The 23010-nt window shown below is 32.9% G+C and overlaps 1 long non-coding RNA gene across 1 annotated transcript; it reads left to right on the forward strand.

The window, feature by feature from the left end:
- The first annotated feature begins 13675 nt into the window (after positions 1–13675).
- LOC145305998 (uncharacterized) lies at positions 13676–14821 on the forward strand. Its single transcript, XR_013874861.1, has 3 exons — positions 13676–13703; positions 14192–14273; positions 14695–14821. It is a non-coding gene; the product is annotated as an uncharacterized LOC145305998 (long non-coding RNA).
- Positions 14822–23010: the final 8189 nt, after the last annotated feature.

Here is a 23010-nt window from a genome sequence, read left to right on the forward strand (position 1 = left end):
ATCAAAAATAGAAGATTGGGCTTCGTCAGACATTTTTGAAATACAGCTCATTGACTTTTTGGCTGCTACTTGAAAGAGTAAAAATAACATGAATTTATTATAATAATGACGACCAGAGACTTACACAGATGGGGGTGTGGAGAGGTGAATCTACGCCCCTAGTAAAGTTAAGGGAACAGGCAAAAACGCCACCCCCCCTTTAAGTTTTTTTTTCTGTATCATTATTTGAATTTAAAAATTAGAAGGCCATAATCTAAAGACTTTTCAAATGTGGCAAAGTAAATGTGGAACATAGGAATATAAATTTGAGTGTTAAAACCATCCTGGTGGTCACAGATTGCTAGCAAACCTAGCTGGGTCATCCAGGAACAGCGCAAACAAATTTTCAAGTATGATATTGCAGGTCTTCAGAAAACTTTGAACGGCTCCTGCATTTTTTCAAACTAAGGAAGGTGTGGACAAGAACGATCCTGACCAATCAAGTGCACTAGGCCTATACATATTTTCTAGGTTTTTCTAAATTGGTATGCAACCATTTCCGCACACGCTTCATATTATAAAATTTTCACAACGGCATTTTACAACAGCGCAAACTGTAAATTCCACTTTGATATACTCTCCTTGATATTTCCCATTTTCTTTCTTTTTGGTGAATATGAAACAATTCTGATATACAAGTAACAGGAATTCTATCTGTACCGAGAATCTTGCAAACCGCTTAACCGATATGGTTCTCCTTTACAATGTAGCTTCTCAAAGGTCCTAGGAAGGTTCCTAACTATTTGGGGGGAGGATACTAAAAAAATTACCCTTACCCCCCCCCCCTTATAAAAGAAGCCTCTAGGAGCGTAGCCGCTAGTATTTGATATGAAAATATGCGTAATTGAATGCACACCGCCTCAAAATGTGTCTGTGTACATTTTGAACCATCAACATAAGCTTTTAAAAAATAACAAGGACCTAAAGGGATAAGACAATGACCAAAAAATTGATGTACATTCCAATGATTCACATAAAATTACCCCTTCTGTAGATTCAAATTATTGGTAGAAATGTTTGGACACTTAATAAACTATACAATCAAAATTCAACTAAAGTCCCCAATGTTGGTAAGCCATGGAATAAGAAAAACTTTGGGGACTAGTGTCATAAACAGCACAATGTCCCCTCCCTCCTTTTAAAATAGAGAAAGTTATCAGAAAATTTTATATAAAATGACCATTAGTAGAAAAACGAACAGATTTTTAGCAGAATAGCCCCTCTATATCTAATATGTAGTACCATAGGATCTCATAATCGGCTAAACCAACCGTATATATACAATTATACATAGGTAAATGAAGAAAAGCTTCGCATTCAAACAAGTTATTCAGTTGGTACCAAGTAATGCAATTTTTATCTTTTTATCTGTTTGTCTGTCCGTCAGAATAGCCCCTCTATCTAATATGTAGTACCATAGGATCTCATAAACGGCTAAACCAACCATATATATACATAGGTAAATGAAGAAAAGCTTCGCATTCAAACAAGTTATTCAGTTGGTACCAAGTAATGCAATTTTTATCTTTTTATCTGTTTGTCTGTCCGTCAGAATAGCCCCTCTATCTAATATGTAGTACCATAGGATCTCATAAACGGCTAAACCAACCATATATATACATAGGTAAATGAAGAAAAGCTTCACATTCAAACAAGTTATTCAGTTGGTACCAAGTAATGCAATTTTTATCTTTTTATCTGTCTGTCTGTCCGTCTGAACGCCTCTCTCTCTCTATCTGTCTCTGTCTCTCTCTGTCTGTCTCTCTCTCTTTGTCTCTCAATCATACTTCATTGAACACAGTAATAGTGTCTGACTGATTATGAAGTAACAAAAAAAATTAGCCAATGAGAGGCCACTATAAATTTTACCATTGGTCAATAACGGCCTCTCATTGGCAAATTTTTTTTTGTTACGTCATAATCAGTTAGACACTATTACTGTGTTCTACTTCATTGATATTAAAGTCTTGTTGCTTATATAACTGCCTTATAAGGAACAATAAACCAATAGAAAGCTATAATGAGAAGTAAAAAGCAGCCAGTCAAGCCATTTTTGAGGTCTTATGTTACATAATTTTTGGGTTGCTTTTTTTAGCAGAGGGGGTAGGGGTGATTTGTCCAAGACTTATAAAAGATGTAATTGACACCCACCTCCCCCCTATCAAAAAATAGTCGATAACTTTTTTAGGGAGTTTTCTTGTAAGTTCAACCACTTTGGTCCAGTGGTTTGTGAGAAATCACTGATTATGCAAAAATAATCTTGTTTAAAAACAAATTTTTCCTGTTCCTATACGTTTCAACTAATGATTTAATTATAAATATCAAAACTCGTTAGTACATGCAATAGCCTTTTTAACCGATAATTTTTCTCGGAATTGAAGCCGCATCGGCCGCCGTATAGAGCAGCCTATTGACTAGTAAAGCTTTAATAGCCGCTGCAGTTACAAAACTGACAGTTAAGTTTTCCTTAACAAGAAAGCTAAACATTAGTCTAATAATAATTTTAAACTATTTTATTTACTAATTGAAATCTATGGTTGTTTTGAAGTTTTTTTGTTACCTCTCTCTCCACCTTCAAAAAGATCCTCTAGATGCTTGGGGCGCAGCCACTAGTGTTATAAAATAACAAAACAAAAAAAACCAATCAGACACAATCAAATAATAGCAGCTAATTGCTGGAGCCAATTGATCCGCACTAGTATTCGCAGCTGAAACCGAGCTTTGAATATGAACTGCCTTTTCACGGCATTCGTAAAGCCTTACTTAAAATTTTAAAACTACCTCATTCTAGATATCTAGCTAGATAGATAATAAGATGGATAGATAGATAATTTAAATCCTTGCAATTTTTGGTTGGAATTTGAAGAATGTAGTTTAAAGACCACTACAGGCTGCGATGCATGTGTAAATACAATGTTGATAAAAAAATCCACCAAAAAAAAACAGAGATCTTAAGGGATGAGACAGTGGATGATAAACTGATGTATAATTACCACTTCTGTAGTTTAAAATAAATGGCTAAAAACAGCAAGCTTAACTGACCAATCAAGATTTCATAAAGTAGCAAACAATTGTAAGATTTTTTTTTCTAAAACTTTGGGTAACAGTATAGTTTTCAGTCAGTCCTTCCTGTAAATCCAAGAAAAGGTTTTTAATTGCTCACTTTTTGGGTTATTTTATTTAAAGAAACATTTACAAATAGAATCAAAAATTATTCCAAAAAGTAGACCTTTTGTGATATCTTGATAAACACAAAAATATGTAACTTATGTTTTTTTGTGCCAAAACGAATTCTGATGTTATGTGAAAACACTCTCGCGAGCTGCATATTGCAACAACCACTCCTTTAGTTTCTAGCCAAAAATTCAAACATTGCAAATATTCGCCATTTTGTTTCTACTATCTATCTATCTGTTTCACCTTTTAGAATTAGATATCTATCTTTCTATCTTGTTTTTTATTTCACTTTTTTCAGTCTGACTGTTTTTTTTACACACTGTTTAGTAGCTATTTATGAAACCATCTATTTAAAACTTTATTTATCTATCTTTCTAGATCTTCGCCTATTTGTCTGTCTATTTATCTACCTGTCTATCCATCTGTTTGTTTAGCTATCTATCTACCTAGCTATCTATCTGCCAAGCTATTTAATTGTATACCTATCTATCTGTTTAGCTATCTATCTACCTAGCTATCTATCTATCTATCTGCCTATCTATATATCTAAATACCTAATAATATATCATTTATTTTTTTCTTTCTATGTATCTAATAAATCAAGGCAAAAATTTAGTTTATGATATGAGTTATAACATTATTTTAAAAAACCAAAATGAACTGTTTTCTTCACTATATTGCACGTAAAAGTTCATTTTAATTAGATTCAATGATTATCTTAAGGCCAGAATACTAAATACACTGTATTTCCAATATTGAACTTCGTGCTCTTAGGGATAAGACAATGAACTATAATTCGATGTAAAGTTATTGGTTGAATTGTTTCGACATTGCTAATTTCTCAAAAATAATGATCATAGTTTTTGAGCCAATGATAAGAGAACGTGGTCTAAAAACTTTGTGTACCATTATAATTTGCAGTCCCCCCCCCCTCCCTCCCTCCCTGTATAATCAAATGACCTACATAAAGCTTCCATTTATTAGAGAACTCAATTGGTTAAAAAATTCTTACTACTTTCTGTAAAGGAATATAATCGGATAAACGTTGCGGTTATAAAAATCAAATTAATTAATTCTGTACTTGTAGCATTTTGTTTATATTAAAAGACCTTCTAGTTTTCAAAAACCTAAATATTGTTGATATGGATGTAATAAAAAAGGAGTGAACGTTGAAATTCCTTGTTAAGCACAAATAACCCCTATTTTTTAGAAAATTAAATAAGTCTGGGGGTAGTTTTTCGATTGTTTCTTTAATACTTTACATCAGATAAGGTTAGGTTATATAGAACATAGGGTAGTCCCGCAGGATTAAGGGTTTAGAAGGTTTGCAAGAACCTTGAATGACAAATAGACTCTCAGGATCAGTATTTCAATGGTTAAAAACTTTCATCCAAATATTTTTCTATCTCTTGATCTACTAAAACAAGAAAACTCGAGTGCAAAGGATGCGAAGGGAGGATTGGATTAAATAAAAAGCTTAGAAATATGTGAACATATCCATATTTATTAGATCTAATAACCATACACGCACACAAATGTCTTGTGTCTATTTGGAGCGTGATTTTATCGTCGATTTTCATGATTTATACATGACATTTTATATGCGGATATAGGAATATGTAAAACTACTAAAACACATTATTGGTTATAAAGCAATTTTTTTTCATAATTAATCAATTATAAGTAAGCAATGCATACAGTGGGGCGCACAGGGTTTTGTAAGAGCTTAAAGTGCACATAAAATTTTGAAAACACTTCTTCTTATGTAGACCCCTGTCAAGGGGGGGGGGGCTGTATACATCCTTCTCTGTATGCTTCTGTAGACATAGTTGAAATAACTAGAATAAAGCTTTGGTGGGGTCAATATGTCATTCAACAATAGAGTTGCTAGATATAAAAAGAAATGTCTGCTGATAATTCATTTTTAAGTGTAATAAATCTAGTGAAGGGTCTATTGTTTGTCACTCAATTCTCCATATTAAGGAAGTTCTATGATGGTTTTAGGCTATTCATTACTTTCTAGGAGAGCAGTTTAATAAAATAAGCAATCAATTGAAGTTGAAACTTTTCAAATTCTTTTTCATGATTTTAATTATCTATATTAGATCTTTTCATGAAAATACCCTTTTTCGAATTTCAATCTTCTGCTAACCTAAAAAGTTACTTTAGGGGCCTAGAAATATATGTACAAAATTTCAGCTCTCTATCTCTACTGGCGACCTAGCGCCAGGCATGTAAAATATCAACAGATAACGGTAGCACGGCGGTTTTAACAATATCTCAGTAATGTGCAGGTTTCCAGCTCTTCTGCATATTTCAATTTAAACACATAAGGCCAAAGATATTATATCCAAAAAATCTTTTGTCAAAGTCTACTCTAGACCTAGCGCCAGTCAGTTTTCTAAAATCATGCATTTTATACCTGTGAAAAATGAAATCGCCAGCGCTAGGTGTAGAGTAGACTTTGACAAAAGATTTTTGGGATATCATATCTTAGGCCTTATGTGTTTAAGTTGAAATATGCAGATTACCTAAATTCACCTTCCAAGCCATTCTCTAAGCAATTTAATTTTTTTTTGAAATAACGGGATTTCAAAACTGCCTTTTAAAAAGGCCTAAAAAATATCTTTTTTTGTCCCTTTTTTCACTGTATATAGTTACAACTTATTAAGATATTATTCCCAGTTAAAAAAAAATTGGCACTTCCAGCACCAAAACCGGCAAAAACAGGCAGTTAAACTTCTGTACCCCTACTTAACCCCCTGACAGACCCCCCCTCTATCTCGGCTCCTGTTACAGATAGAGACGTAAAACTTTTTTCTGGTTGTTCATGTGTATTTTTAGAGAATTACTTTTTCTAGTCATAGCGGTCAGACCGCTCCTTATCCGCTTTTTAGCGGCCAGCCGCTAAATATTCAAACAGCTGTAGAGCGGCCAATTTTAAAGCTAAGAAAACCAAATTTTATGACAAACTAGTATTTTTCATAATAAAAAAAATACCTTTTCTGACCATCGCTGAAAAACGACAAATAATGGAAACCACCAATTTTGGCGGTAAAACGGCGGTTGGCGGCGCTATATAATATTTTTATCTGTTTATAGTTACACCTTATTAAGATATTATTCTCAGTTAAAAAAAATTAGCGCTTCCAGCACCAAAACCGGCAAAAACAGGCAGTTAAACTTCTGTACCCCTACTTAACCCCCTGACAGACCCCCCCTCTATCTCGGCTTCTGTTACAGATAGAGACGTAAAACTTTTTTCTGTTGGTTCAATTTTTGTATGTAATCTTTAATGTGATCATAAACAGATAAAACTATCGCCCCCAACCGTTTTACCGCTGAAATTGGCGGTTTCCATTATTTGTCTTTTTTGGCGATGATCAGAAAAAGCATTTTTTTTGTTATGAAAAATAATTGCTCGTTATATAATTTTGTTTTCCTAGCTTTAAAATTGGCCGCTCTATAGCTTTTTTAATATTTAGCGGCTGGCTGCTAAAAAGCGAATAAGGAGCAGTCTGACCGCTATGACTAGAAAAAGTAATTTTCTCTAAAAATACACATGAACCAACAGAAAAAAGTTTTATGTCTCTATCTGTAACAGGAGCCGAGATAGAGGGGGGGTCTGTCAGGGGATTAAGTAGGGGTACAGAAGTTTAACTGCCTGTTTTTGCAAGTTTTGGTGCTGGAAGCGCCAATTTCTTTTAACTGAGAATAATATTTTTAAAAGTTGTAACTATAAACAGATAAAAATATTATTTAGCGCCGCCAACCGCCATTTTACCGCCAAAATTTGCGGTTTCCGTTATTTGTCGTTTTTTTGGCAATGGTCAGAAAAGGTATTTTTTTTATTATAAAAAATGCTAGTTTGTCATAAAATTTGGTTTTCTTAGCTTTAAAATTGGCCGCTCTACAGCTGTTTTAATATTTAGCAGCTGGCCACTTAAAAGCAGATAAGGAGCGGTCTGACCGCTATGACTAGAAAAAGTAATTCTCTAAAAATACACATGAACAACCAGAAAAAAGTTTTACGTCTCTATCTGTAACAGGAGCTGAGATAGAGGGGGGGTCTGTCAGGGGGTTAAGTAGGGGTACAGAAGTTTAACATGCCTGTTTTTGCCGGTTTTGGTGCTGGAAGCGCTAATTTTTTAACTGAGAATAATATCTTAATAAGGTGTAACTATAAACAGATAAAAATATTATTTAGTACCGCCAACTGCCGTTTTATCGCCAAAATTGGTGGTTTCCATTATTTGTCGTTTTTCGGCGATGGTCAGAAAAGGTATTTTTTTTATTATGAAAAATACTAGTTTGTCATAAAATTTGGTTTTCTTAGCTTTAAAATTGGCCGCTCTACAGCTGTTTTAATATTTAGCGGCTGGCTGCTAAAAAGCAGATAAGGAGCGGTCTGACTGCTATGACTAGAAAAAGTAATTCTCTAAAAATACACATGAACAACCAGAAAAAAGTTTTACGTCTTTATCTGTAACAGGAGCCGAGATAGAGGGGGGGTCTGTCAGGGGGTTATGTAGGGGTACAGAAGTTTAACTGCCTGTTTTTGCCGGTTTTGGTGCTGGAAGCGCCAATTTTTTTAAACTGAGAATAATATCTTAATAAGTTGTAACTATAAACAGATAAAAATACTATTTAGCGCCGCCAACCGCCGTTTCGGTGCTATAATTGGCAGTTTCCGTTATTTGTCGTTTTTCAGCGATGGTCAGAAAAGGTATTTTTTTTATTATAAAAAATACTAGTTTGTCATAAAATTTGGCTTTCTTAGCTTTAAAATTGGCCGCTCTACAGCTGTTTTAATATTTAGCGGCTGGCCGCTAATAAGCGGATAAGGAGCGGTCTGACCACTATGACTAGAAAAAGTAATTCTCTAAAAATACACATGAACAACCAGAAAAAAGTTTTACGTCTCTATCTGTAACAGGAGCCGAGATAGAGGGGGGGTCTGTCAGGTTAAGTAGGGGTACAGAAGTTTAACTGCCTGTTTTTGCCGGTTTTGGTGCTGGAAGCGCCAATTTTTTTTTAACTGGGAATAATATCTTAATAAGTTGTAACTATATACAGTGAAAAAAGGGACAAAAAAAGATATTTTTTAGGCCTTTTCAAAAGGCAGTTTTGAAATCCCGTTATTTAAAAAAAAAAATTAAAATGCTTAGAGAATGGCTTGGAAGGTGAATTTAGGTGTTCTGCATATTTCAACTTGAACACAAAGGGCCTAAGATATGATATCCCAAAAATCTTTTGTCAAAGTCTACTCTACACCTAGCGCTGGCGATTTCATTTTTCACAGGTATAAAATGCATGATTTTAGAAAACTGACTGGCGCTAGGTCTAGAGTAGACTTTGACAAAAGATTTTTTGGATATAATATCTTTGGCCTTATGTGTTTAAATTGAAATATGCAGAAGAGCTGGAAACCTGCACATTACTGAGATATTGTTAAAACCGCCGTGCTACCGTTATCTGTTGATATTTTACATGCCTGGCGCTAGGTCGCCAGTAGAGATAGAGAGCTAAAATTTTGTACATACATTTCTAGGCCCCTAAAGTAACTTTTTAGGTTAGCAGAAGATTGAAATTCGAAAAAGGGTATTTTCATGAAAAGATCTAATCTATATACCCTGCATTTAAGCTAAATGCGTAAAATAAATAATAAACAAAAACATTAATTTACATAAGTAGAGCAACAAATAATTAAAAATGCAGGACTAACAAGAAATATCCAGATTAGTAGCAGCTTGGCCTATTTTTATTATTTCAAGGATCAAATCTTCTAAATGCGAAGCTTTTCTGTAATCATAATCAATCAAAGTAGGTCCGTCAGTAGGTCCAAAACGTCTTAATTTAGGCATTTTAAGATTGTACTACCTATTTAAAACTTGAAATAATGATTCCTGTGACATATAGGTACTATTTAGAAAACATAACAACAATAGTCCATATGATTGTTTTAAATGTTAGACAATAATGTTTCATATGAATATAATTATATTATTAAACTGATAGGAGTTATGATTCCCTTAACAATAGGCACTATGCTTTAGCGATCTTATCTTATTATAGGCATGTTACGATTGTATACCTATTTAAAACTTGAAATAAAGATTCAGGTAACAGCTAGGTACAATTCAGAAAACAACCTCTGTAACTATAACCAGAAAGTCCGCATGTCATTGTCCATTATACATGATATAATTATCCTATTAATCTGGTTTTAGGAATAATGATTCCTTTTACAATTAGGTACTATATTTAAGTGAATCTTTCCTAAAATAATGTTTATAATAAAAATCGTTTGTCTATTTGAGAATTTTGCTTTTATGGTTGTAGTCAAAATTAGTAAATTACAAAATTAGTATTTTCAAAGAATCATGTTTAAAAGACAAATATAATGAAAAGTGTACGAATGCTAACAAAATTGACTGCATTATTTTCATTTAAAAAAGGATGACAACATCCATAAAAGCGAAGCACTGAAACGGTAGGACAAACGGACATGAACACTTATATAGTGTCAGAACTGAATAATCAGAATATATAAGTATAAGAGTCGAAGCTAAATTGTAAGTGAATTTGTTGAAAAACTGCCTTATACAGGATAATGTTTATGGACATACTTACATATTTAGGACTTGATTATAGAGTTACTTCGCTTATAACATTATACTTTGTTGTCCCAGGAAACAATATACAAAAAATCAGATCAATCGGATGATTTGATCACATAAGAATTTGTTGTTAAAAAAGTTTTAAAAAATCAACATGTTTAAAATGGACGTACGGACATTTTGGTAATGATTATATAGTTGCTACGCTTTCTAAATCGTACCTAACTACTAAAGGAATCACCATGCAAAATTTGAAATCGATAGGACAATTCTAACATGCCTAAATTAACGAAAAAAGCTATCCGTTACGGAAGGACGGACGGACGGACCGACCCTAATTATAGAAAAGCTTCGCTTTTAAAAAGGATGACAACATCCACATAAGCAAAGTTCAACTAATATGACAACCAAAGGAAATAAACTAAATCTGAACAAAATTTCAAATATGTATGTATGTCGCAAATACAGTATTTAATTACGTTTTTAGAATAAATAATAGAGAAACTTCGCTTACGACATTGTGTCTAATTCTCCTAGGAATCACTAATTCGATAAACATGGCAATTGGACAAGGACACCATGAAAAAAATATATTTAAAATAGCTGAAAAGTTTAAATGTTATAAATTGTACAAAAAGTTTGAAATCGGAAGGACAATTCTTAAATGCATTAATTAACGACAAGAGCAATCCGTTGTCTGTCAGATTTGATGATTTTCGCCTTAAAGATGTTATCATCCTTGTCAACTCTAAGTATACAGTATTTGTATCATGAAAATTATCCAAATTTACCGCCAATTTGCTTGTTTAGTATATGAAAGGCCTTTCAAATTGGTTCAGTAGTTTATAAGGAGGGACGAGGGGGTGATTGGAGGGATGAAAGAAAACACTAAATTATAAAAGTTTACTTAAAATCATCATTTCATGTTCTTAGAAAAATTAAGATAGAAAGTAAACAGGTCATATTGTTTAATTTATATTTTTTCATAATGTATCAAGTACCTACCATAGATTCTAAATATATATGTTTAATGATTTAAGCATCTGTACCAGGGTATAGTGTACACTATTATAGTGTACTATGAACTGGTATCAAGAACCTTTCATAGATTCTAAGTCTATTCTTCTATAATGTAAGCATCTGTGCTAGCATATAATGTATATTATTATAGTGAACTATGAACTGGTATTAAGTACCTAATATAAATTCTACTTCTATATATTCTATGTTCTGTACTATTATAGTAAACTGTATCAAGTACATATCATAGAATCTAACACTACATGTTCTATGGTGCTAGCATCAGTGCTCGAGTATAGTGTACAGATTGTAAGTCATTATGTTCTATGGGTGTTATCATCTGTACTAGAGTATATAGTTTACACTTTTATAGTATACTCTGAACTGTAACAAGTACCTATTACAGATTCTAAGTCTATATGTTCTTTGGTTCTAGCATCTGTGCTAGGGTATAGTGTACACTATTATAGTATACTTTGAACTAACCAGCTGTGCTATTATTGTTGTTTGTTGTTTACTACAGTGAAGTACATTTGAACAACCAGCAGTTTGACAAACATTATTAACTACACTTTTTTGATTCATGTACTGTTGTTATAATAACATAATACTTTAGTAATTATCAATATTGCGTTATTTAGTTTGTTCTAGATCAGCAGTAAAGTTGGATGGATGGATGGATGGATGGATGGATGGATGGATGGATGGATGGATGGATGGATGGATGGATGGATGGAACGATGGATGGATGGATGGATGGATGGATGGATGGATGGATGGATGGATGGATAAATTGATGGATGGATGGAGGGATGGATGGATGAAGAGATGGATTAATGGATTTATATACGAAAGAATTCATGAATGAATGTATAGATAGATGAATGAATAAATAGATATAAGTATGTATTGATGAATAGATGAATAGATTCATGGAGTATGAAAATAATTAGCTTCCTATTAAGCTGTTAAATTTCTTCTTACCATTTCTACAATTGTTCTAATTTTGAAGGTTGTTTACCTACCAATAACTTGGCTACTTATATAACAATTGATTTGTTAAGCAACGGACTAATTTTAAAGTTCCAGAGTCCTTCTGTTATAGCTTAATATCATATACATTTAAGAACTAACATACTTAAATTATAATGTTATATGAGGTATCACAGCATCTCTTGAACCCACTTTTTAAGTGAATAAATGATTGGGGAGGGGGGATGATGGTTCCTGAGTGTTTAGAATTGATGATATGCTAATTTAAGGTCAAATTTTGTACAGTATACATTCTGGGTATTTCTTTACATCAAGAAGTATTTTTACAAAGATATTTTCTAGAATGTAAAAAACAATGTATAATTTTCATTAAACTTTTATAAGTAGTATTTCAAAAATTATTTGATATTGTACTTTTAAAGCTTGTGTAAACTTTCGGACTACAAGGTATTTGTCACTGGTTTATAGAGTATAGAATTTTAATATACCTACCAATGAAAGGTGTATATATTAAACAACTTATTCTTTATACTAAACCTTCGACTCCATTCCTTATCCTGCTAGATTGAAAAAAAAAAAACACTGCTAGATTGAGAAAACACCATGCTAGATTGAAATTTAGAAGTATCCTTGATATTTTGAGAAAAACAACCGGTTATCTTGAGAAAGCACCATGCAAGGTTGAAAAAACACCATGCAAGGTTGAGAAAACACCCTGCAATATTTAGAAAACAACAAGCTAGATTGAGAAAACACCCCTTGTAGATTGAAACCATTTCTCGCACGAGCTAATATTGAATGTGGCTTTATTTGATCATCAAAATTTTGTGTGAATTTACTTCTGCATAATGTTTCATAATAGCAAAAAATACAGAGTAAAAAAACAAAATACCAAGAGAAATAACTAGCACCTGATTTTATTACTTCTAACATCTTAGGGAGGAAAAGAGCATAAATAGCCCAAAACTTTATCAAGAATTAGAAATTATAAATAAAACAGCCATAAACCATCCTGGTATCTATGTAAAGTTTCCCTTAAAATGGAGAACTCAATCGGTTCAAAGGTAAGCAAGATATTAACAGACAAACAAAAAAACCTTATCATTTTATATATCAAGATGTTTTATTTTATATTTTGCTAATTTAAAAAATAAATATTCTGCAATGTGTATCAACCATAAAATTAATTTTTCCCAACGGAAAATCAAATTTAATCAGAATACAATAAATTATAATTATTTACTGTTATTGTTAAATTAACACCAAAAGTAGCTAGCAGTGCAGGGACGGAGGGGGCATTGAGCTGTTTATCCTATTCCCCAATTTTTTTTTACTATAATTTCCTATTCGTTGGCTTAACAACTTTAGAGACTTTTATTGCATTTTGATTGTTTGGTCCATTAAAAATGAGTGTCCAAATGTTTTAACCAATAAGGGGTACATTTGTGTGTCATCGTTTAGGATGTACATCGATTAATGCGTCATTGTCTTATCCCTTTAGATCCCTGACAAGAAAAAGCTACCATTAAACTTTTAGAATAAAATAAAATTAAACAGATCAGAAAATTTAAAATAATCATTGATTTTCAGAATTAAGATAAGGACAGAAAAATTTATGCACATCTCTAGTGATTATAAACAAAATTACCCCTTTGTTGCATAATCTATATGATTATTCCAAAAGCTTATATGTTGTTTAAAAAACGAACATTTTTTTATTCTTATTTTTCATACTTTAATCTCATTTTTTAATAAAAGCCATAGAAAAATGCAAAGAGTATTATGTGATAATATTGCAAAAAGTTTAATTCTTAATTAATTCTATTTTTAGTAGAAAGATGCAAAGAGAAACAGGTAATTTTATTGCAAAGAGCCTATTTTTTTATTTTATTTAATTTTACTTTTTATTTCACTTATAGATGGTTTAAAATTCAAACGATTTTTTAGAACTTTTAAACATATATTTTTACATATTTTAAGCCTGTTTTATGAATTTTTAAGTCATTTTTTATGTTAATTAAAACAGCTGATATAACTGGAAAAAGGTAAACAATAGCCAGTATAAATACAGTGTACAGCAGTGATAGTTTATCATTCTCATTTATTATCATTATTTTAGATCATTTTAAACTTTTATCTTGATTAGTATTAATTGAATAGACATAAAAGTTATTTTTATATGCAAATATTGGTTTTAACAATTTAATTTCCTAGAAAAATAGTACCCATTTTTGGTGTCAATTTTCTAGCTAAGTTATTTGGTTTGAAACTTTTTATTTGTATTTTATCTGTGACTTTTTACTCTATTCATATTGTAATTTTATGCTTTTTATCTTGTTTAGTGATACTGTAAAAAAAGATTCCAGATAGTGAGAGAAAGGAGATTGATCAGTGATTTTTTATCTTGAGAAATTTCAGTTAAAGGTAGGAATTATCAAGTTATTTGTTTAGTTATGTTCTAAGTCTGTCTTTAATGCTTTTCTAAGCAAATTACTATTTATTTTGTCTATGGTAAAATTTACTTGATGTTTACTTTGGTTTGAGAATAATAGGTCAATCTTAATCCATATTTTAAAGTAGTTTTATCTGAAATCTAATAGTTATAGACAAAAGTCTTAGTACATAGTTTTATAGTATATTATTGAATTTTTATCTATTTTATTGATTTAACCAATTTATTGATCTATAACTATAAATAGATTCTTGTTATTAAGAATCATGGTTGGTACACTGTTTTTTGCTGTACAATTTTAGTTGTAGATGTTTTAAATCTTTTTTGTTGGATCAATTATTGAAATGTTTTAGTTATTAGTGCAATTTTATTTATTCTGAATATTTTTTTCAGTTTCAACATGAGTTAGAAGCCTGAGTTTCTAGTTTTTAATTTTAATTATGTTTGATTATAGTATTTGACTATATGTGTGTGATATCTATGTTTTTTTTAACTTTATGAATAAATGTATTAATTTTTAATGGTTATTCTTTAGTAAATAGTCAACAATTTATTTTTTTTTGTCACCTAGCAGTGTGATACTGCAACATTGAAACTTTAAAGTGAAATGTAGATTTGTATCTAATTGTTGACTATTAAATTAAAGAATACATTTCAGATATGGATGACCTTTTAGGATTAAAACTTGACCAAAATAAATCTCTTGACAGAGAAGGTCAACAAACTCCTAATTTAAGTCATGATGATTTAAATATGAGTTACATGTCTGCTATTCTAGATGAGGAAAAATTGACTTCCCATCTTGAGAAAATCTATAGACATGATCCTAAAAAGTTGATAGAATTTATGAAAAAGTCTATTAGAAGATATACAGCTAAAGCATCTCTGTTTGATCATAGTAAAATCAAATCTGCATCTGAAGCATTTGTTCTGGAGAAGAAAGTCAATCTTGAATCTTATAAACAGAGGCTATCTAGTTACTATGAGTTCATGTGGAACATTGATACTTATGAGAGCTGGCAAGATTTGAGTGTAAGTGAAGAAGTTGGCGACATAATTCATCAGCTTGAAACACTCAAAGAACAATATGCTGAATTTGTGGATCTTCTTCAAGTGCAAATCAATGGGTGTTCTCCAATTGCTACATCAGAGAGATTAGAAGATGGAAACAACAAACTTGGTGGATCTAGTGCTGATAATATTACACTCAGGAAGCGTCTACCACAACTTATTGATGATGAAGAAGAACTGGGAGAGGTAACAGTTGCTGAAAGGACCAAACAGAAGAATGTTGTATCAATGAGTAGCTCAACCTCTAATCAATACAATATTGAAGAGGTTATCAATGATGATCAAGATGAATCAAATAAGGTAAGTCAATTTCAGGTTAGGTATTCTTCCATACCAGAAGTAAGAAGAAAATCAATTCCTATTGCTGGTAATCTTTCAAATAACACCGATCCATCAAGATCAAACTTTTCAAGAATTACAAACTTATTACACTCTAATCAGAAATCAGTCATCACCAATTTACAAAATACAACTCAACCATCTTTCATTACAAGCAGTGGCTTTGATAAGAATGTAAGATTTACTGGTCTTGATGAAAGTGAACCACACAATGAAGAGTCCTGGAGAACATTCAATCTCGAATCTCGCAATATATCTGAGCTGGCATTGGCAAAGATCATCAAGTCAATTGCAAAAATAACTCAAATCAGGATTAGTAACAAACTTTGTGATGTTGATATTATGGCCCTCAATAAGAGTAGGAAACCTGAACTGAAAGATCTAAATGAAAAATTAGAGAAGAAAGTACAGAATGTTTCTGATGATTGTGTGGAATTGAAGAATTATGCTGTGGATGCTTTCTCCGAATCTAATTCTTGGCTTGATAGGCTTGAAGATTTGATGCATGAAAAAAACCTTCATATGACTTCAGACAGAAAATATTCAGAACCTCTCAAACTTGCTAAGTTCACTGGTTACAAGGATGTAAAGAGTAATGTGTATGAATTCTTCAAGATGTTTACAATAATCTCTAGAGGATTTACTACTGAAGAAAAATCACATTATCTCTTTAGTAACTATCTTGATGACGAAGTTAAAAGAGCTGTCAGACATATCAATGATGACTTTGCAAAGATGAAGATATGCCTCGTAACTAAATATGGTGATGTTAATAGACTATTAGCCATAAAAAAGTCACAAGTAAGATCTCTTCCTAACATTAATTTCAAGTCTAGTCCACAACAAAAGCTGGAGTTTATCAGAGGTTATGTGGAAGTTCTAGAGCAAGTACAATCTCTTGTTGATTTAAATGTAGAAGACTACCCTAGTATGGAAAATGAAATATTTTCCCATTCCAATGTTATGGATTTGTCTGCCTTGCTTCCCAGATTCCTACAGGAAGAGTTTGCCGAAAAATATGTTCAGGATAGAGATACTAATGGCTTGGAAACTGTGTCAGGTAAAAGAGCATTCCAACTTCTTCTGAATATTATGAAGATTAGTCTGAGTTCACTTGAATTTCCAATTGAAAATTATCAAGAGAGAAAGGATCCTTTCCATAACAAAAAGGATACTGATCGAAAAGAAAAGGAGAAGAATGAAGCTACTAATTCAGTCATGATAGTTGCTAATGATCAGCCTAAGGAGCAAGCAGTTAAATCTACTAAGTCAATAATGATGACCAAACCCCTTAAGAAGGAAAAGTTTATAAAGACAGTCTGTTTTGTACATGAAGATATGAAGAAAAAAGTATCTGAGTGTGAAACTGGAAAGTGTCCTATATTCTTAAACATGAAACCTGAGGATAGGTTAAAGTTTGCTGATCAAAGAGGTTTGTGCAATCTTTGTTTCTTGTATGTGTGTAAGAAAAAGTCCCCAGATCAGTGCAAGTACAAAGGGGAAATACCTACCTTACTTTCTTGCAGCTTTTGTGCATCTCAAGGTGTTGAGCGGAATGTCCTCTTATGTGGAGAACACAAGAACACAAATCCCAAGATCCTTGAATCTTTAAAGAACTTCTTGGCTGGCTATGAGTGTGGAACAGCTGTCACTATGATGTTTATCTCTACAAACAATGAGTCAGCTGAACGCTTAACAGTAATTAATAAGTCTTCAACAGTTGAAACTAGAGACAATACTAATGTTTTTGATATAACAAATGGATGCCTGATCCCCAAGAGTGATGTTGCCTTCAAGATAAACAAGGATTCAAAGGATGCCGCGATCTACCCAATGCAACTACTAAATATTTGTGGTAAACAAACCTTGGTTATGTTTGACAGTGGTGCAAGTGGAGAAGCTGTAAATGCTGAACTTGCTGAACAAGTAGAAATGAGTATAATAGATACGAGACCACAAAGTTTCAGGGTTGCTGGTGGTGGAATAGTATCAACCAACAATCCATTGTATGAATGTACACTTGGTCCTGACATCAAAGGTAATTATCATACATTTTCCTTACTTGGAATGGAAAAAATATCTGAGAAATTGCCTACTGTGGATCTACATGAAATGGGTAAAGAGTTTAAACATCATCAGAGTTCATCCCCATTATCTAAGGAATCACTACCTGTTTCAATTGGTGGCTCCGACATTAAATTAATAATTGGGATACGGCAAAGCTTAATATTTCCTACACTGGTGATGGTGCTTGATTCAGGATTACAAGTGTGGCGATCTCAATTTCAAGATATTTTTGGATCAAGCATAATATTTGCTGGTCCTCATTGGAGTATCAAGAATGCCTACAATAGTCTAAATCTATCTAAGATTGAGGAGCCATTCTCCTTCCATACTAGTTACGATGTCTATAGGGACATGAAGATGTTTGTGAATCCTGTTACTAACAAGACTCTTCCTAAAAGAGAATGTTTTAAACAGAAATTAAGCAGTCTTCAATGTAATACCATTACCCCAATAGATAAATTCAACATACCTGCTTCAAATGATATTGATAATATAACAGAGGCTGCAATGCAAGTTGGAGAATTAGAGCCTGAGTTTATTCATGATACTCCTAAATCAAATATTTTCAATCATACTCCTAGTCCAATTAAGGAAGGTAGTGATGAGTTTGATACATGCTTCAATGTTCTAATGTCAACACTAGAGTCAGATACTGCTTCATCAAATATCAAATCCTCTATAGAAACATCAGTAGAAGAAAACTTCTCATTTTATAAAACTTCAATAGGATTGGAAAAAGCTTATTTAGAGGATGAGATGACTGGCTGCACTGTGGATTTCAGATGTGGAGATTGTTTTGACTGTTTGAAATGTCTTCAAAGTGAAAAACTCAGAGCAGTATCTGTTAAGGATGCAGCTGAGGACTTGTTAATTGCTAAGAGTGTTGATATTGATATCACCAAGAAAGAATCTGTTTGTGTATACCCATTTACCAGTAATCCAGATGATTACCTGTGTAAAAAATGGAACAATCAGACTGATAATTTTAAAATGGCAGAAAATGTATACAAAGCTCAAACCAAGAAGTCTCAAGATGTCAAGGACAGTGTTATCAGATTCAACAAAGAACTGCATGAGAAAGGTTATGTCATTCCTCTCAAAGATCTACCAACTGATATACAAAATCAAATATTAGGTGCAAACTTCCGCCACTATTTCTGTTGGCGTTCTGTCTTCAAAGCGGGGTCCTTATCCACCCCTGCACGCCTGGTGGTTGACCCCACCGTCTCTTCCTTCAATGATGTCTTGGCTAAAGGATCTTGCTGCTTGACCAATCTTTATCAAATCATGATAAACTGGAGAAGTCACTCACATGTTTTTGTGAGTGATATCTCAAAAATGTTTAACAGTCTTAAGTTAAAACCTGAAATGTATAGATATTCCTTATATCTTTTCAGTGAAGCATTAAACAAGAATGATCCTGTAGAGGTGTGGGTAATACTGACTCTGATGTATGGACTCAGAAGCGCTGCCAATCAGTGTACTTATGCACTAAAAGAGATAGCAAGTAGGTTGAAAGATAAATATCCATTAGCCTACAAAATCTTGACCTCCTATACCTACATGGATGACTCAAGTAATGGATCAAATGACTTGCATGAACGTGATAGGATGATCGATGAGTTAAGAGAATTGCTACCTTTGGGTGGTTTTGTTCTTAAGGTTGTAGTCAAGTCAGGAGAATCACCTTCTGAAAAAGCATCTGCTGATGGTGTACATACTACTTTCTGTGGTTACAAATGGAACTCTCTTGATGATTATCTGATGCTTAACAGTGGTGACATGAACTTCAATCCAAAGAGACGTGGAATCAAGAAACCTAATGAATTCAATATTGAGACAGAAGAAGATGTTGAAAGGCTTATTGATGGTAAGATATTAACCAGGAAGATCTTGCTCGGGAAGACCTTGGAGATGTACGACCTTATTGGTCTATTGGAGCCACTGAAAGCAAGATTAAAGCTTGACCTCCAACTACTTAAGGATCTTGATTATGATGCTGCAATTCCAACAGAGCATAGAGAAAGATGGTTAAGTAACCTTAAGATGATTCACAATGCAAGATATGTCAAATGTGCTCGTGCATTCATTCCAGTTAATGCAGTAGATCCAAATGACATGGAGCTGATTGCTTGTAGTGATGCTGCAGAGAGAATGTCAGGATGTTGTATATACGCAAGGTTCAAGCTAACTGATGGTTCATATAGTTGTCAGCTAATCTCTGGAAGATCCAGGACAACAAACTTCTCGATACCGAGGAATGAACTTGAAGGTATTGCATTATCAGCACAAACTGCTTTTACATTATCCAAAGTTCTAGGTTCAAGAATTTCAAGAATCCTCTTTGTAAGTGATTCCACTATCTCCATATGTTGGATTTGTAATCCAAATAACAAACTTAAGCAATTTGTTTATGCTAGAGTTAGGCTCATTCACAGGTTATTTGGAGCAGACTGCTTTTATCATGTTTCTGGTACAAACAATCCTAGTGATCTTCTAACCCGTGGTAATGTCACATGTGATGAAGTTGGGATTGGAACAAGATGGCATGATGGTGATCCTTGGATGAGACTTGAAGTAGATGAAATGCCTATCAAAACATACAAGGAAATATGTGAGAGTCTCTCAAAGGATGAACAAACAATCATAGACAAAGAATCTCATCCAATAGCACCTGCTGAAGCAGACTTTTTTTTTACAGATGCTTCTGGTGGGGTGGAAGGGTATTCTGCTGAATCAGAATTGTTTCATTCATACTTCTTTGATGATATTGATGAACAGGCGATGCCATGCAAAGATTCTAATGATTGTGAGTGCAAAAAGCTTCTAGAAGATGATGATATGAATACTCCTGCAATCTACAAAATTGCTCCTAAGGTAAAAAGGAAATACCAAAACTCAAGATTGAATGTAGTGAGAAGAAAGAATGAAAGTCCTTACCCTATTGACCTTGTATACTTTGGTTTCAAGAAATCCTTTCTCATCATTGCTATAATTTTCAGATTCATCATTAAAGTAAAACATAGAGTCCATGTGAGTAAGAGTCAATCCAGTATAAACTGCAAATTATGCTCTGTCATTAACTCATTCAAAACTACTGGATTAAACAAAATACAGCCTTATGACAGCACCAAAGGTTTTCACCTAAACTCCAGAGTTGTCTGCTCCCCTTTAGATTTTTATCTTGCCTGGCATCATATGTGCAAATTAGGCACTTTAGAAGTAAAGGCTCAATTCAATGAAAGACAGCTTGATGATTACATTGAGAAAGATGGTGTATTGTTTGGTGGTGGCAGATTATCACACCCAGAAATCAAAATAAACAATCCAGTACAGAATCCCTTAATTGATGGTTTAGATTTTGTGCAACCAGTATTTCTGAATACAAGTTCTTTGACATATGCATTATGTATGTATGTTCACTGGGAGTTGGCACCCCATTCTGGTACTGAAAGAACTATGTCAAATATTCTTAGAATCATAAGTGTAGAAAAATTGAGAAAGCTGGTGAAATACATTCGAGAAAGCTGTCCCAGATGTAGATATCTTCTGAAAAAGCACTTTGTTCCTGTTACAGGTAATCAAGCTACCTATTCATTGATGAGAGCCCCACCATTCTTTTGTACGACTATTGATATCGCAGGTAACTTTCAAGCCTTTGATACTGTCAAGAAGAGATCAGTTCTGAAATGTTACTTTCTTATACAGTGTTGTCTTATCACTGGAGGTGTTGCAGTAGGAGTTCTTGAAGACTTGTCAGTGACTTCCATAGTGCAAGCCTTAACAAGATCTGCATCAAGATATGGCTGGTTCAAGTATCTGGTATTAGATAATCAATCTGCCTTTCACAAGCTTAAAGACCTTAGAATATCATTTAGGGATTTACAAAATCAGTTGTGGCATAATCAGAAAGTGATACTTGATTTCAATACACCATTAGCCCATCAAGAACACGGCCGTATTGAGTCAAAATGTAAAGCTCTGAAGGAGCTATTAGAGAAAGCAGGTGAGACTGGAAGAAAACACAGCTTTATTGCATGGGAGACAATTGGAATGAATATTGCAGCTACAATTAACGGTCTGCCTATATGTGTAAATCAGGACGATAGAACAAGCTCAGGTGAGTATAGTTTGATATCCCCAAACAACTTCTTGATAGGTAGAAATAATTCCAGAAGTCCAGACTCCTTTGTGCATTTTGAGGGAGATCCTGTTAAAGCTCTGGATGATCTTGCTGAAACAGATAAGAAACTTCAAGATCTACTTGCTGAATTTGTGCATCGCTTCATCCCTGGAGTTAGATACACAAAGGAGAACTCTCCAACTGTAGAAGATGTTGTGTTATTTGTCAGTAAAGAAGCAGATCGTGCAAGAAATATAAAATATCATTATGGAAGAGTAGTAGAGACCAGTGTTGAAGGTCGGACCAATAAAGTCAGAATTCTTTATCGTAATGCTACTGAAGCTGTCAACAGGATCATTGACAGAAATGTCAAAGATATTGTATTGATCAAAGGCATAGATGAAATTGATTTCAACACTGAATCTCATTATTTGGCTGCTTCTGTTCAAAGAAAGTTTTTGTAAATATTTTTTTGTAAATAGTAATATAAATGTAAGCACTAAAAGATTTTTATTTTATTTTTAAAATCAAATCAACCTTCATGTTTTGTAATTTAATTTTTTTATTTATTTTGGTATGTACAGCAAAAAACAGTTACTCCATGTAACATTTAATAGGGTTTTACAACTGTGGATTGATAATTTCTGGTTATCTATCAATTGAAAGATTTAACTTTATTCAATAACTATTATTTTATGACCTTCTTTACCAGCACTTCCTTGCATGATTTTTAAACATCAATTTCATCACCGTTATTGTGTGATAATTGTCACTTTTTTTTGTGACTAAAATTGATTCGTAATAAGCTATCATTGTTTTTTATGATAGATAAGTCAATGTTTTTTTTTTGACTTTATTGAAGTTCAGGTATTTTAAAGGTCAGGTTAGAGAATAAGTTTTTTTTCATTGGAATGGTTAACAGAATTATCTATCTTCAGGTGAGTCAGAGTGGTACCAGAATAAATAAAAATGTTTGCAAGTAACAATTTTCCATCCTATCTATCTTCTGGTGAGCCAGAGAAGTACCAGAATGAAAAAATATTTGAAAGTACCAATCCCATCAATTTTCCATCTAATGATGATTTATCAATTGACTATCTAACTATGGA

This window comes from Acartia tonsa, chromosome 14 (genome assembly GCF_053477335.1).
Source record: "Acartia tonsa isolate MP-2025a chromosome 14, ASM5347733v1, whole genome shotgun sequence".
NCBI lineage: Eukaryota > Metazoa > Arthropoda > Copepoda > Calanoida > Acartiidae > Acartia > Acartia tonsa.